Raw genomic sequence first — 12,074 nt, 5'->3', positions numbered from 1 at the left:
CATTCCTCCATGGAAACTATCTGGATGATTTAGAAGGCCGCAACTGGAGATTGGCAGCTTCATCATGACAATGCGCTCACTCATGCATTACGTCTAATGCAGTTTTTTTGAGAAACATCCAATCTTCCAGATGACTTAGCCCCCCTACAGTCCAGATTTAGCACCCTGCAACTTCCAGCTTCTCCCAAAACAAAAATCACTTTCGAAAGGGAATAGATTTCAGACCATCAATGAGATTCAGGAAAATATGACAGGGCAGCTGATGGTGATTGGGAGAACTCTGTGAGGTCCCAAGGTGCCTACTTTGAAGGGGACAGAAGCATCATTGTCTTATATAAAATGCTTCTTGAATCTTGTATCTTCTTCAGTAAATGTCTTTTTTTCGTATTACATGACTGCATACATTCTGGACAGACCTTGTACATGGAAGTATTCAGACATGAGTAACTCAAAGGAATCATTAGAACTTGAGCTTATATAACATCTTAACAAAAGAATAATAAATTTTTAGAAAAGTAACAATGAAAAAGGACTTTGAGTTTCTAGTATAGCATCATGCAAAGGAAAATATGGGGTTGTATAGTAAGAATGTGTTCAGTTTTGTAAGAAACCGCCAAACTGTCTTCCAAAGTGGCTGTACCAATTTGCATTCCTACCACCAGTGAATGAGTTTTCCTGTTGCTCCGTATCTTTGTCAGCATCTGGTATTGTCAGTGTTGTGGATTTTGGCCACACTGAGAGGTACGTAGTGGTATCTCGTTGTTTTAATTTGCAGTTCCCTAATGACATATGATGTTGGACTTCTTTTCATATGCTTACTTTCCTCTCTCTGTTATTTGGTGAAGTATCTGTTCAGGTATTTGGCCCATTTTTAAATCAGGTTGTTCTTTTTTCGTTTTAAGAGTTCTTTGTATATTTTGGAAAACAGTCCTTTGTCAGATATATATCTTTTGCGAGTATTTTCTCCCAGTCTGTGACTTGTTTTCTCATTCTTTTGACACTGTCTTTTGCAGAGCAGATTTTTTCATTGTCATAAAGTCCAGCTTATCAATCATCTCTTTCATGAATTGTGCCTTTTATTTTGTCTAAAAAGTCATTGCCATACTCAAGGTCATCTAGGTTTTATCCTATGTCATTTTCTAGGAATTTTATAGTTTTGCACTTTACATTTAAATCGGTGTTCCATTTTGAGTAAATTAATTTTTGCAAAAGGAGTAAAGTCTTGGCTTATATCCATTTTTTTTCCATGTGACTATCTAGTTGTTCCTGTGCCGTTTGTTGAAAAGACTATCTTTGCTCTGTTTCAAAAATCAGTTGATTATATTTATGTCAGTCTTTTTCTGGGCTCTCTCATGTCCCATTGATATAGTGTTTATTCTTTAACCAAGGAACACTACCGGATTATTATAGCTTTATATTAAGTCTTGAAGTCAGGCATTGTCAGTCTTCCGACTTTGTTCTCCTTCCCTATTGAATTAGTTAACTCTTGGTCTTTTGCCTCTTCATATAAACTTTAGAATCATTTTGTTGATACACTCAAAATAGCTTTCTGGGTTTTTAAAAAAAAATCCTCATCCAAGGATATGTTTGATTTTAGAGAGAGAGGAAATGGGGGAGAGAGAGGCAGACAGACATGTGGATGTGAGAGAGAAACATTGCTCAGTTGCCTCCTATACATGCCCCACTGGGGATAGAACCCACAACTTACAGGTATGTGCCCTGAGCAGCAATTGAACTCACAACGTTTTGATATATGAGATGACATTAACCACCTGAACCATCTGGTCAGTGATTGGCATTACACTGAATCTGTATTACAGTTTGGGATAAATATGTGTGTTGATAATATTGTCTCCATACCCATTACCACGAAATATCTCTTCATTTATTAAGTTGTTCTTTGATATCTTTCATTAGTTTTGTAGGCTTCCTTGTATAGATCTTGTACACATAATGTTAGATTTGTACTTAAGTATTTCATTTTGGGGATGTTAATGTAAGTGGTAATGTGTTTTAAATTTAAATTTTCATTTGTTCATGGCTGGTATATAGGAAAGTGATTGACTTTTTTATATTGACCTTGTATCCTAAAACCTTGCTATAATCATTCATTAGTTCCAGGATGATTTTTTTGTCAATTGTTTCAGATTTTCTACAAAGACAATTATGTCATGCGTGAAGTTTCATTTTTTTCCCTTAATTTTAACTTTAATTTTCTTTTCTTGTGTTATGGCATTACCTAGAACTAACACTATGTTGAAAAGCAGTAGTGAGAGGGGACATCCTTGATCATGATCTTAGTGGAAAAGCTTCAAGCTTCATTTATATGTTAGCGGGTGACTACATTTCTTTAGGCTGAATAATATTCTATTGTACGTACACATCACATTTTGTTGATCCATTAATGGACATTTGAGCTGTTTCCACCTTTTGGCTATTGTAAATAATGCAGTGAATGTAAGTAGGTAAAATGTCTCAAGTTTCTGCTTTAAATTCTTTTGGTTGCAGTTTCTACACAGGATTACATATTTGAAATATGTAGAAATTAACTAGTTTTTTTGGTACAGATAGCATTTTGTCAAAAATGTTTACACAGGTTTTTCATTCAGCCTAGACCAGGAGGAATGTTGATAGAGCCAGGTATTAAGGATCTTTGTTGTGCGGAAGTTAATCTCTGTCTTCTTCAGTCATAGTCTCTTTGCTACCTAAAGGATAGAAGTGACTGAGGTTTCTCTGTCACATTTGGGATGAGGCCAAATGTGGGCCCCACATACAGCTAATCAGATATGCTTTAAATGTTGTTATTATCATTATTACTATTTTGGAGATGCTCAGTTCTGCAAGTAGAAAAAGAATTAAAAGCCTGGACACTGCAGGCAGACTGCGTGGGATGAATCTGGGTTCCTCCTGCTGCGACGTGAACTTTGGCAGATTTCTAAGTTTCTCTGTGCCTCAGTTTCCCCATCTATAAAATAGCAATGCTAATACCAACTTCATAGAGTTCTTAGGATTAAATAAATTAATATTGGCTAAGCACTTAATGTGAATTCTGCACATACAACAAGTGCTCTGAAAGTGTTTGCTAAGTAAAATAAGGGTGGAGGGTGCCTGGTAGTACGCAGCATGTCCAACCTACTTCTGTTGTACCTAGCGGTATAGGTGGTGTTATTTATTGTATGATTCCCCGGTCTTGGTGAGTTCTAGGTATTTTTAGCGGCCCCGCTCCTTCCGTGGGAAGGATGCGTGTGTTACACTTGGATTAGGAAATTCCACCGGGCGGCGGTGAACGTGGGTTGTACGTCTGTCGGCCAGAGGTGTTCTTGCACAAGCCTGAGTGTAAAGATGACTATTCAGTGAATTAAAAAAGGTACCGCACACCTGCCATACGCGGAGCACGGTCTTGCAAAGAGGTCTGTTCCTAGCGTTCAGGTGGAGCTGTAAGACGCTCCCAGTGGCAGCGGGGACCACGGGCCCCAGGCGTGAGGCAAGAGGGGGTGCTGCCCACCTCAGAACGTACCAGGGATCGTCGGTTGCACACCTCTCCGGGTGCGGAGATTGAACTCGTGGGCGCGTGTGCGTAGTAGGAGGGTTGAGCAACACGTCCTCGGGGCAGCGACAGCAACGAGCTCGGTGCGCCGTCGTAGGAGTGTCGTTTACACACTTCCTGTGGGTCTCGCGGACCACGGAGCGTTTCCGGTGCCCGCTGGAGCCCGGGTCCGAGCCCCCGCCCCGCTCGCTGGCCCCGCCCCGCCCGCGCCCCGCCCCCAGCCCGCCCGCCGCGCTCGGAGCCGGGCGCACAGAGCCCGGGGCGCACGGAGCGGCGCGCTCTGGTCGGCGGAGCCAGGCTGGCGCCCCCGCACCCGCCCCGCGCCTTCGTCCGCCGCCCGCCCGGCGCCTTCTCCGCTCCGTCTGCCGTCGCTCCCCGGCCCTCCAGCCGCTCTCCCTCCCTCTCCTCCGTCCCGCCCCGTCCTGCCCGGGTTGCCCGGCTCCAGCAGGCCCCCCCGCCGCCCGCGTTCCTATGGACAGACGCACAGACACCTGCAGGTGAGTGAGAGCCCGCGCGCAGGACGGGTACGAGCGCGCCGACGCGGCAACCCTGGCCTGGGAGTCCCTTTGTGTAGGGGGCGGCCACGCTGGGGTCTTGTCTGCATCCCCCTTGGCGGCCGCGCAGTGACCCGGCTGAACCCTCCTTTTGTCTCCTCTGGGCGGGGGGAGGGTGGGCAGGCCGAGAGTCAGGGCTGGGAGCCGGGCGGCCGGACGTCGCCGGCGACGGGTTTGGGGGCGTGACGGGCGAAGACCCCGGGCCGCCGCGGGAGCTCCTGGAGCGAGCCTCGGCGGCCGCCGCTCGCGGCCGCCGCTCTTGTCCGCCTCCCCGGGGCCCGCCCGCCGCCCAGCATCTCCTGTCGCCGCGGCGGCAGCAGGCGCGCTGCGTGGGTATAGCTCTCCTGCTCCCGCTTTTGGGTCTGTTTGGGGGAGGAAAGAGGGCGGGAAGGAAAGAAAAGATTTGCCCTCTTAGTTTCCAAGTCTTGAGATGGTCGTGGAGAGAGGGAGAGAGGTGGTTCCGGGCTTTGCCCGACTTGTGTGTCTCACGGGAGGCACGCTGAGGTGTGTTTGGGGCGTGTGTGAAGGAACGTGCATCGCTACGGTGTCTTATTTATTGTTTCTAACGGAGGAGGGCTTTCTCCGAAAGACTCTTCCCCCGCCCCCCCCATCTGAGGCTGCGCACAGTGATTTGTGTTTGTTATCAAATACATCCAGAAATGTATTTCCCTGGATAGGAGGAGGTTGGGCTGACCAGAATCAAACCAAAATCAAAGAATGGTGGCGGTTTTCGGGTGGCTTTTTTTTTCCTTTCTTCTTTTCCTTTCTTTTCTTTTTTTCTTTTCTTTCTTGATAGGGACTTAAAGGCGAGAAATAAAAAACAACGAACATGGCTGTGATTTTTAGTTTTTTATATATGTATGTTTTAAAGTTTGGGGTTAAAGTTTTGTTGTTTCCCAGACTCCTTATGATTAACATGATAGAATCTTCTTCCTATTTAAATAGTTAACAAGCAAGTCAGGTAGTGACAGTTTCCACGGTGGAGGTTAAATTGGAGTGGAGTAAACAATTAATCTAGCTTTCCGTTTAGGCTGAAACCTTTATTTTTTTTTTGCTCATTTCAGATAGGAAATCATTCACAACGTGATTCCCCCTCCCCACCATGGTTGTGTTTTCCCTATTTTATTATATGTACTTATGAATACTCTGTACGTAACCCAACAGTTCGGTTGTATATTTAGTGGATACAGTGTTTTGAAAAGCACCGTGATAGTTCTGATTTATGTTATTTTTTGGCTACATTTCTTATAGACAGTTGCTGTGTATTTCAGATACTGAAATAATAAATGAAGTTGAATTAGCTCCCAGAAAATAAATTTTACAGATTCAGATTTTTAATGCAGGTACGAATTTTTATCTTTTTATTAATCTCAATCTGCTACACACTTCTGAAGACTTTTTATTTATTTTTGCCTATTGTGTCAGAATCCATATCGCAAACTCAGTTACCAAATATATTAAAGAAAGCTGTTTTAGGGGCACACAGACAGCTATCAGTAGAAAATGGAGGCTTTCTTAAAAAAGAAAAAAGAAGAGCATTATTGTAAACTTGAAGGAAAAACATGATGGGAAAAAATATTTATTTAGATTTTCATCAGGATGTAGAAATTCATCAGAAAACAATATACAATTTAATGCAGTTTTAATTAGGCACGCTGATTTTTGTCATTTTAAAGAGGAGACAGGTATACTTAAAATAGTGTCTTTTTTCAAGAAGAAAAATTTGTCCTGGATTCTTGCCTTAATTACATTAACAGATCAGTATTATTGTACTAATTTTATAAATGCCTGGCGTGTACATTTCTGTACACTTAAAAACCTAGGAGGGGCAACATCTAACAACAATCATGCCAGCCCCTTTGAGTTTATCAAATTTTATTAGTTCCTGCTCTGACCTGAGCTTGTGTTAGATAAATGAATTTAAACTGCACAAAGGCCTTGAGGTCTGCACAATTGCTAGTAGGCCCTTGAGCAGGGTTCCTTTTCCTTATCCATTAAGGATGGCCTGGATCCTTAATGGATCCTTAATACTTAAGGATAGGTATTGAAATTTGTTCAGGATCTATCCTGAATGGCTGGTTGGAGTTCTAAAATTTTCCCAGAGTTTCAGCTCTTATACACTCTTTATCAGCTCTTAGAAGTATTAAAAAAGATAAGCTAACAAATTGAATTGCTTGTTTATGTATTTATTTACAAGGCTGTGAGTCTTAGTGATAAAGTTTAACAAAGAGTCACTGTGTAAACTGAACAGTAAGAGAGTGTGGCCTGTGTTGAGAACTGCCTGGCAAAGTTGTAGTTGTACTTAATAGTTTTCTGGGATGGGCAGTGTAGCTGGCTGTTTTTTGTTGTTTTGGTTTTTGACTATGATGTGTAGATAACTAGTTTTTGGGGTTCTGTATAATTAACAATATTTTGCTGTAATCAGAGGCATTCCAAAGAATCTTGCTTATTTTCAAGAGATTTCTGTTTTGGTGTATTGTTGTTTAGGAAGGCATATAAATTATTTTTCACTTTTCATTGTTGACATTTTTTTTCTGCTGCTTTGAAATTTTTAATTTGTATAAAGTTGTATTTTAAATATAGCTGAGCAGTATAGGCTGACACCAGATTCTCTTTTAAAATAACATTAAGCTGTCCACAGTTAAATTTGATAGGCTTCAAAATCCGAGGACTTTTCTACCCTTTTCCTGTTTGTTACTTCTCAGTGTGGTACCTTTAAAGGCAACTCAAAATGGCCACTCTATGTTAACTGGAACCCTCAAATGACTGGTATTATCATTAGTATTAACCAAATGGAAAGCTGAAAAGTAACAATTTTACTTTTTAGAATAGATGTATGCCTTTCATGCCCTTTTTTTTTTCCCCACGCAGTTTTTTGCTGCCTGGTGGCAAAGCAGGTCTGACTGTGAGAGGTGTGGATAGTGGCCTCTTATTCCAGCCTTTATGGTCCTGCATTGTTTAAAAATAGTACAAACCCTTGCTGCTTGCGGAAAATGTAGAATTTATTCATGGGTTAATATTCTGCTACCAGATGTATTGAGGCTGGCTCTAAAGTAGCTTTTTCTCTTAAATACTGTCAAAAATAGAGAAGCTGAAGATTGGAGAGAAGCCATTTATTTTGAACAGTTTATTTTCTGACAGTTTGTGTTTGTAAAGAAACCTGTTCATAATATTACTTAAGAGATCTACATAGTTGCTAGAAGAAGCACCACAGGTTTTTTTTTTTTCTTTAAAAAAGTTCCATCTGAGCTTAATTCTTACATGATACTTTTTGACTTTGCTTTTGATTAGTTGATTTATGGGACTTTATTTACCAACATAATGGGAGAATTCTTTTGCTATCCTGAAATTGCACTCAGCCTGTGCTCTGGTCTGTTTCCTAGGTAACAAATGCATTGCATAGATTCCATAATGAGGACTGTGGTTGGCTAGTTACAGTGTAAATTCTGTTGTTTGGTAAAGCTTAGTCTCAAATTCAAATAAAGGTCAAGAATCCAAAAGTACTGAAAATGCAAATTTTTAAATTTTATTTTGTATTCAGTGTCAACAAAGTTTAATATGCTTTTCTTGAGAAAGGCACATCATGCAGTGGTATTCAAGTTTGTTGCAAAGTCTTACACTTGAAAAGTTGGAGAGCTTTTTGATTTTTTCATATTGGTAATACCAAAGGCTCTAGTGCCAAAGAAGGTATATTTCAGAAACACTTTATCACATTTAAAACAGAGAAAGCAAAGGGCTTTCTTTGGTCTAGGTCATCAGTAATTGGCCCTTTTGTGCTGAACGAAAAAAAAAAACCCATATCCTTCAAAAGATAAATTGCGTGACTTTCTGACATAACTTTAAAAAACTTTAAGAAGACTTAAAACATTTAATAAACTTTTAACAACATTAAAAGTCTTACCAAAAAATCACGCATTTTACTCTAGCACTTCTGTTTGCCTGAACTTTGCCTAGCACCAGGGAGCAGGTCTCAGAGAATAGCTTTCCCCATTACCTTCCTCTGCTCTGGAAAGCTACAGCCTCTGTCACTCCAGACACAGGGCCAGAAGTAATATGTGTGCAATTGCTAGTAATTATGTGTTTGTTTAAAAAAACTTGCAGTGAATCAAAATTTCATTAATACCCATTGCAAATATCTTTTCATTTGATGCCTGAAGATGTTTCATGTTTGTTAATCATCAGGGATTTTGTTAGCTGAAATATTTTTAAAATTTTTTCTTCTGAATTCTAGAGAATATCCAAAGTTGCCTCAATTATTTTCTCTTGCTTGGATGTATTGTGTTTGGATTATTTACCTTTTTAAAGTTAATTTTAATTTCAGGACCAGAATATATTTTGCTTGGATTCTCTCTTGGTTTTCCTCAAAACTAGCAGTACATTAACCTTTTCTAATTACAAATATTATATTCCTTCAGTTTTCCCTTGTAAATATTTATTATTTAAAAAAATTATTACCATTGAATTATTTAAGGCATAATCAGAACCTGTCAAAAACTACACTTGTCTGTGCTGGCCTGGTAGCTCAGTTGGTTACAATAGTGGTCACCAACCTTTTTGGCACCAGAGACTGGTTTCGTGGAAGACAATTTTTTCACGGATGGGGGGGTCAGGGTGGCTTTATAGCCTGCCACTAGATGCAACTTAATTGTCACTTGCCAATCACTGTTAGGGTTTTGATATGAGCCTGCAAGCAATTGATTTATTATGGATCTCTGTGTAGTCAAACCTCTCTGCTAAAGATAATCTGTATTTGCAGCCACTCCCCAGAGTTGGTATCACCCCCCTCAGGTCCCCCTCAGATCATCAGGCATTAGATTGTCGTAAGGAGCACAACCTAGATCCCTGGTGTACACAGTTCACAGTGGGCTTCCTGCTTCTATGAGAATCTAGTGCTGCTGCTGATCTGACAGGAGGCCTAGCTCAGGCGGTTATGCAAGCGATGGGAGCATCTGTAAATATGGATGAAGCTTAGTTTGCTCACCTGTCGCCCACCACCTGCTGTGGGGTCTGGTTCCTAATGGGCCACAGACTGATACCAGTCCCGGGGGTTGGGGACCCCTAGGTTAGAATGTCATCCTAATACACCAAGGTTGTGGGTTTGATTCCTGGTCAGGACACATACAAGAAACAACCAGTGAATGCATGGATAAGTAGAACAACAAATCAGTGTTTCTTCCTTTTTCTTTCTCTCTCTCCTCTCTTTTATTTCTAAAGTGAATAAATTGAAAATTTTTTTTAAACTACACTTTTCTGAGATGAGACTTCTTCATACTTTTGGGATAGAGTTAACAATATTTGAATTCTCATCCAACTAGGATTACTTCCCCAGTCTATATTAGTTTGCAGGGGCTTCTATAAAAAGTGTAACAGATTGGGTGGCTTAAAACAACAAAAAATAATTTTCTCACAGTTCTGGAGGGTAGAGTCCCAGATCAAGATGTTGCAGGGTTGGGTTCTTCTAAGGCCTCTCTACTTGGCTTGTTGGCTGTCTTGTCTTCCTCAGGTGTGAATTCTTGCTCCTCAAGATTTCTCAGTTCTGTCTTTTCACCCCATGCAAATTGCATATGACTGTCACCTTTGCCCATCATTGGTTGTGATCCCACAGTTACATATATTCAGTGCACAACACAAGTCTCTATGCTAAGGCTTCTGTAGTGGCTGTTTGATAGTCTGAAGCTCATTAAAGCCTCATACATGGCTCAGGTGAATAATATCTACTGTTTCATATTTAAAACTTTTTCGGTGGCTTTTATACTTGAAGGTTACTTTGGCTGAACATAAGTACTTAGCTGATATTTTCTTTCCTCAAGTATCCTCTTCTTTTTTCTTTTGTCTCTTTTTCTTAGTTATCTTAAATACTCTCACCTCTTAGACTGTGCTACCTGAATCCAAGACGTTTCTTAGTCATTGTTATATATTAGTAGTTAGCACCTGAGTCTTTATTTAGCCTGTGTCACTGAGTAAAGATTTGCTGTCTTCACCGAACAAGTGAGGGCAGTGTAGGGTCTAGTTGACCCTAAATTGAATAGTATAATTGCTTATAGTTCAGTTTAGGGAATCTTCAAAAAGAGTGAGTGAAAGAAATTACACTGGAAGTTTAAGCACGACAGCTTGACTCTTAAAGAAGGTTACTTTAAGTTTGAATATGTTGTTCTGTTTTAGGGTTTGGCAGACCTTTTCTGTAACAGACCAAATGGTAATTATTTTAGGCTTTGTGGGCCATAGGTCACTGTCACAATTATTAACTATGCCAATTGAAGTGCAAAAGGGGCCATAGAGAATATGTAAATGAATAAGCATTACTGTGTTTTAGTAAAATTTTATTTACAGAACCAGATAGTGGGCTGGATTTGGTTCACAATTCACAGTTTGCTGAATCTTACTCTGTTTTGTTCTAGGGAAAAAGTGTTGTCAGATTCTGATACCAATATGATTTTCTTTCCCTTTAAAGTGACTTTATTTTTTTGCCCAGACGTCCAAAGCATTTTTGTTTTGGAAGGCCAATAATTTTACTAGAATGTGTCTTAAGTGTTGGCTCATCTCTGTTAATTTTCCAGATACACAATGTGTGGTTTATTGTGTTGGCTCAAATATTTTTTCAAAAAATATTCATCATTTATAGATTTTAGCACTTACTGTTTCATTGTTAATCTTTTTTTTTTTAAACCATTGAATTGTACATTTTTTAAAGATATTATTTATTTTTAGAGAGCGGAAAGGAAGGAGAAAGAAAGGAACAGAAATATCAGCGTGTGGTTGCCTCTCAGGCACCCCCTACTAGGGAACTGGCCTGCAACCCAGGTGTGTGCCCTGACTGGGAATCAAACTGGCGACCCTTTGGTTTGCAGGCCGGCTCTCAATCCACTGAGCCACACCAGCCAGGGCTCATTGTTATAATTTTCTTTATGGTCTCCTATTACATATTTGTTGGACTTTCTTTGCTTGTCTTGTATAGCTATGCCTTCCTTTAAAATCTTTTAAGCTTATTTTTATATTTGCTCTATTTTTGTATTTTTTCCTTTTTATTCTTGAGTTTCTTTAATGTACTTTTCATGGTATCTCTCAAGTTTAGGTCCCTTTTAGTTTTGTCTCCCTCTCTGAATTCTTTTTGTTTCCTAGTCTGATCTGAACACTATCATTTCTTCTAAATGCTCTGTTTATCTATTCATCTCTTTTTTAATTTCTCTTTCTAATATATGTGTTCTTTTCAAATCTTCTATCATTTTGGAAATTTATTTTTTTAAAAATCCTTACCCAGGGATATGTTTATTAATTTGAGAAAAAGAAACATTGATGTGAAAAAGAAATATCAGTTGGTTGCCTCCCATATACACCCCAATCAGGGATCAAAACCTCAACCTAAGTGTGTGGCCTGACTGGGAAGGGAACCTGCAACCTTTTGATGTACCAGATGCTGTCCCATCCAACTCACCTCCCAGCCAGGTTGCTGTTGTTTATTTTTAAGTATGATTTTTTTTTTTTTGTTATCTTTTGGAAAACTATTTTTTTCCCTAGTCATCAAAGGAGATATCTGTTTAGGTTAAGAGGGTAAGATATGCAATAATTTGATTATTAACAGCTTTTCTTACTTATCTGCTCTATAAGAAAATGTGGTAAGCTGACATAGGGTAGGGTGAAAGTAGATTTACAGTTGTGAGTACATGAAACAGTTTATTCTTGTATTATTGTTTATTAATTACTGTATTCTTTTCTATATAAAGAGCCATAAACCTGCAGTTGCCCCACCCTGCATATTTGTTGCAGAGAGTTTACTTCTTTTTACATTTTCATGACAATTCTGGTTCAATAATATATATTTATCTGTTGTTTTGAAAAGACAAAGAACTCTACATTAATGAATTTCTGTATAACTAAAGTTTATCCCGAGAAAATTTAAGATTTTAATCTTTTGGGAGAAAATGTTCTCCTTGTGTAGTTTACCCTAAGTAAAGGTGGCAATTCAGTTACTTTTG

At 39.6% G+C, this 12,074-nt stretch overlaps 1 protein-coding gene across 1 annotated transcript in view; it reads left to right on the top strand.

Moving 5' to 3' along the window:
* Nucleotides 1–3,922: 3,922 nt before the first annotated feature.
* KIAA1958 (KIAA1958 ortholog) overlaps nucleotides 3,923–12,074 on the top strand; it is a 101,486-nt gene continuing 93,334 nt past the window's right edge. Inside the window, exon 1 of the mRNA XM_054584516.1 lies at nucleotides 3,923–4,044. The gene's annotated coding sequence lies outside the window, so the exon portion shown is untranslated. The remainder of the gene's footprint in view (nucleotides 4,045–12,074) is intronic.

This window comes from Pteronotus mesoamericanus, unplaced genomic scaffold (assembly GCF_021234165.1).
Source record: "Pteronotus mesoamericanus isolate MK-2021 breed Mesoamerican mustached bat unplaced genomic scaffold, CSHL_Meso_final contig_78, whole genome shotgun sequence".
NCBI classification, from domain to species: Eukaryota; Metazoa; Chordata; class Mammalia; order Chiroptera; family Mormoopidae; genus Pteronotus; species Pteronotus mesoamericanus.
Note: the sequence above shows the minus strand (reverse complement) of the source record. Positions and strands in the feature narration are given on the sequence as shown.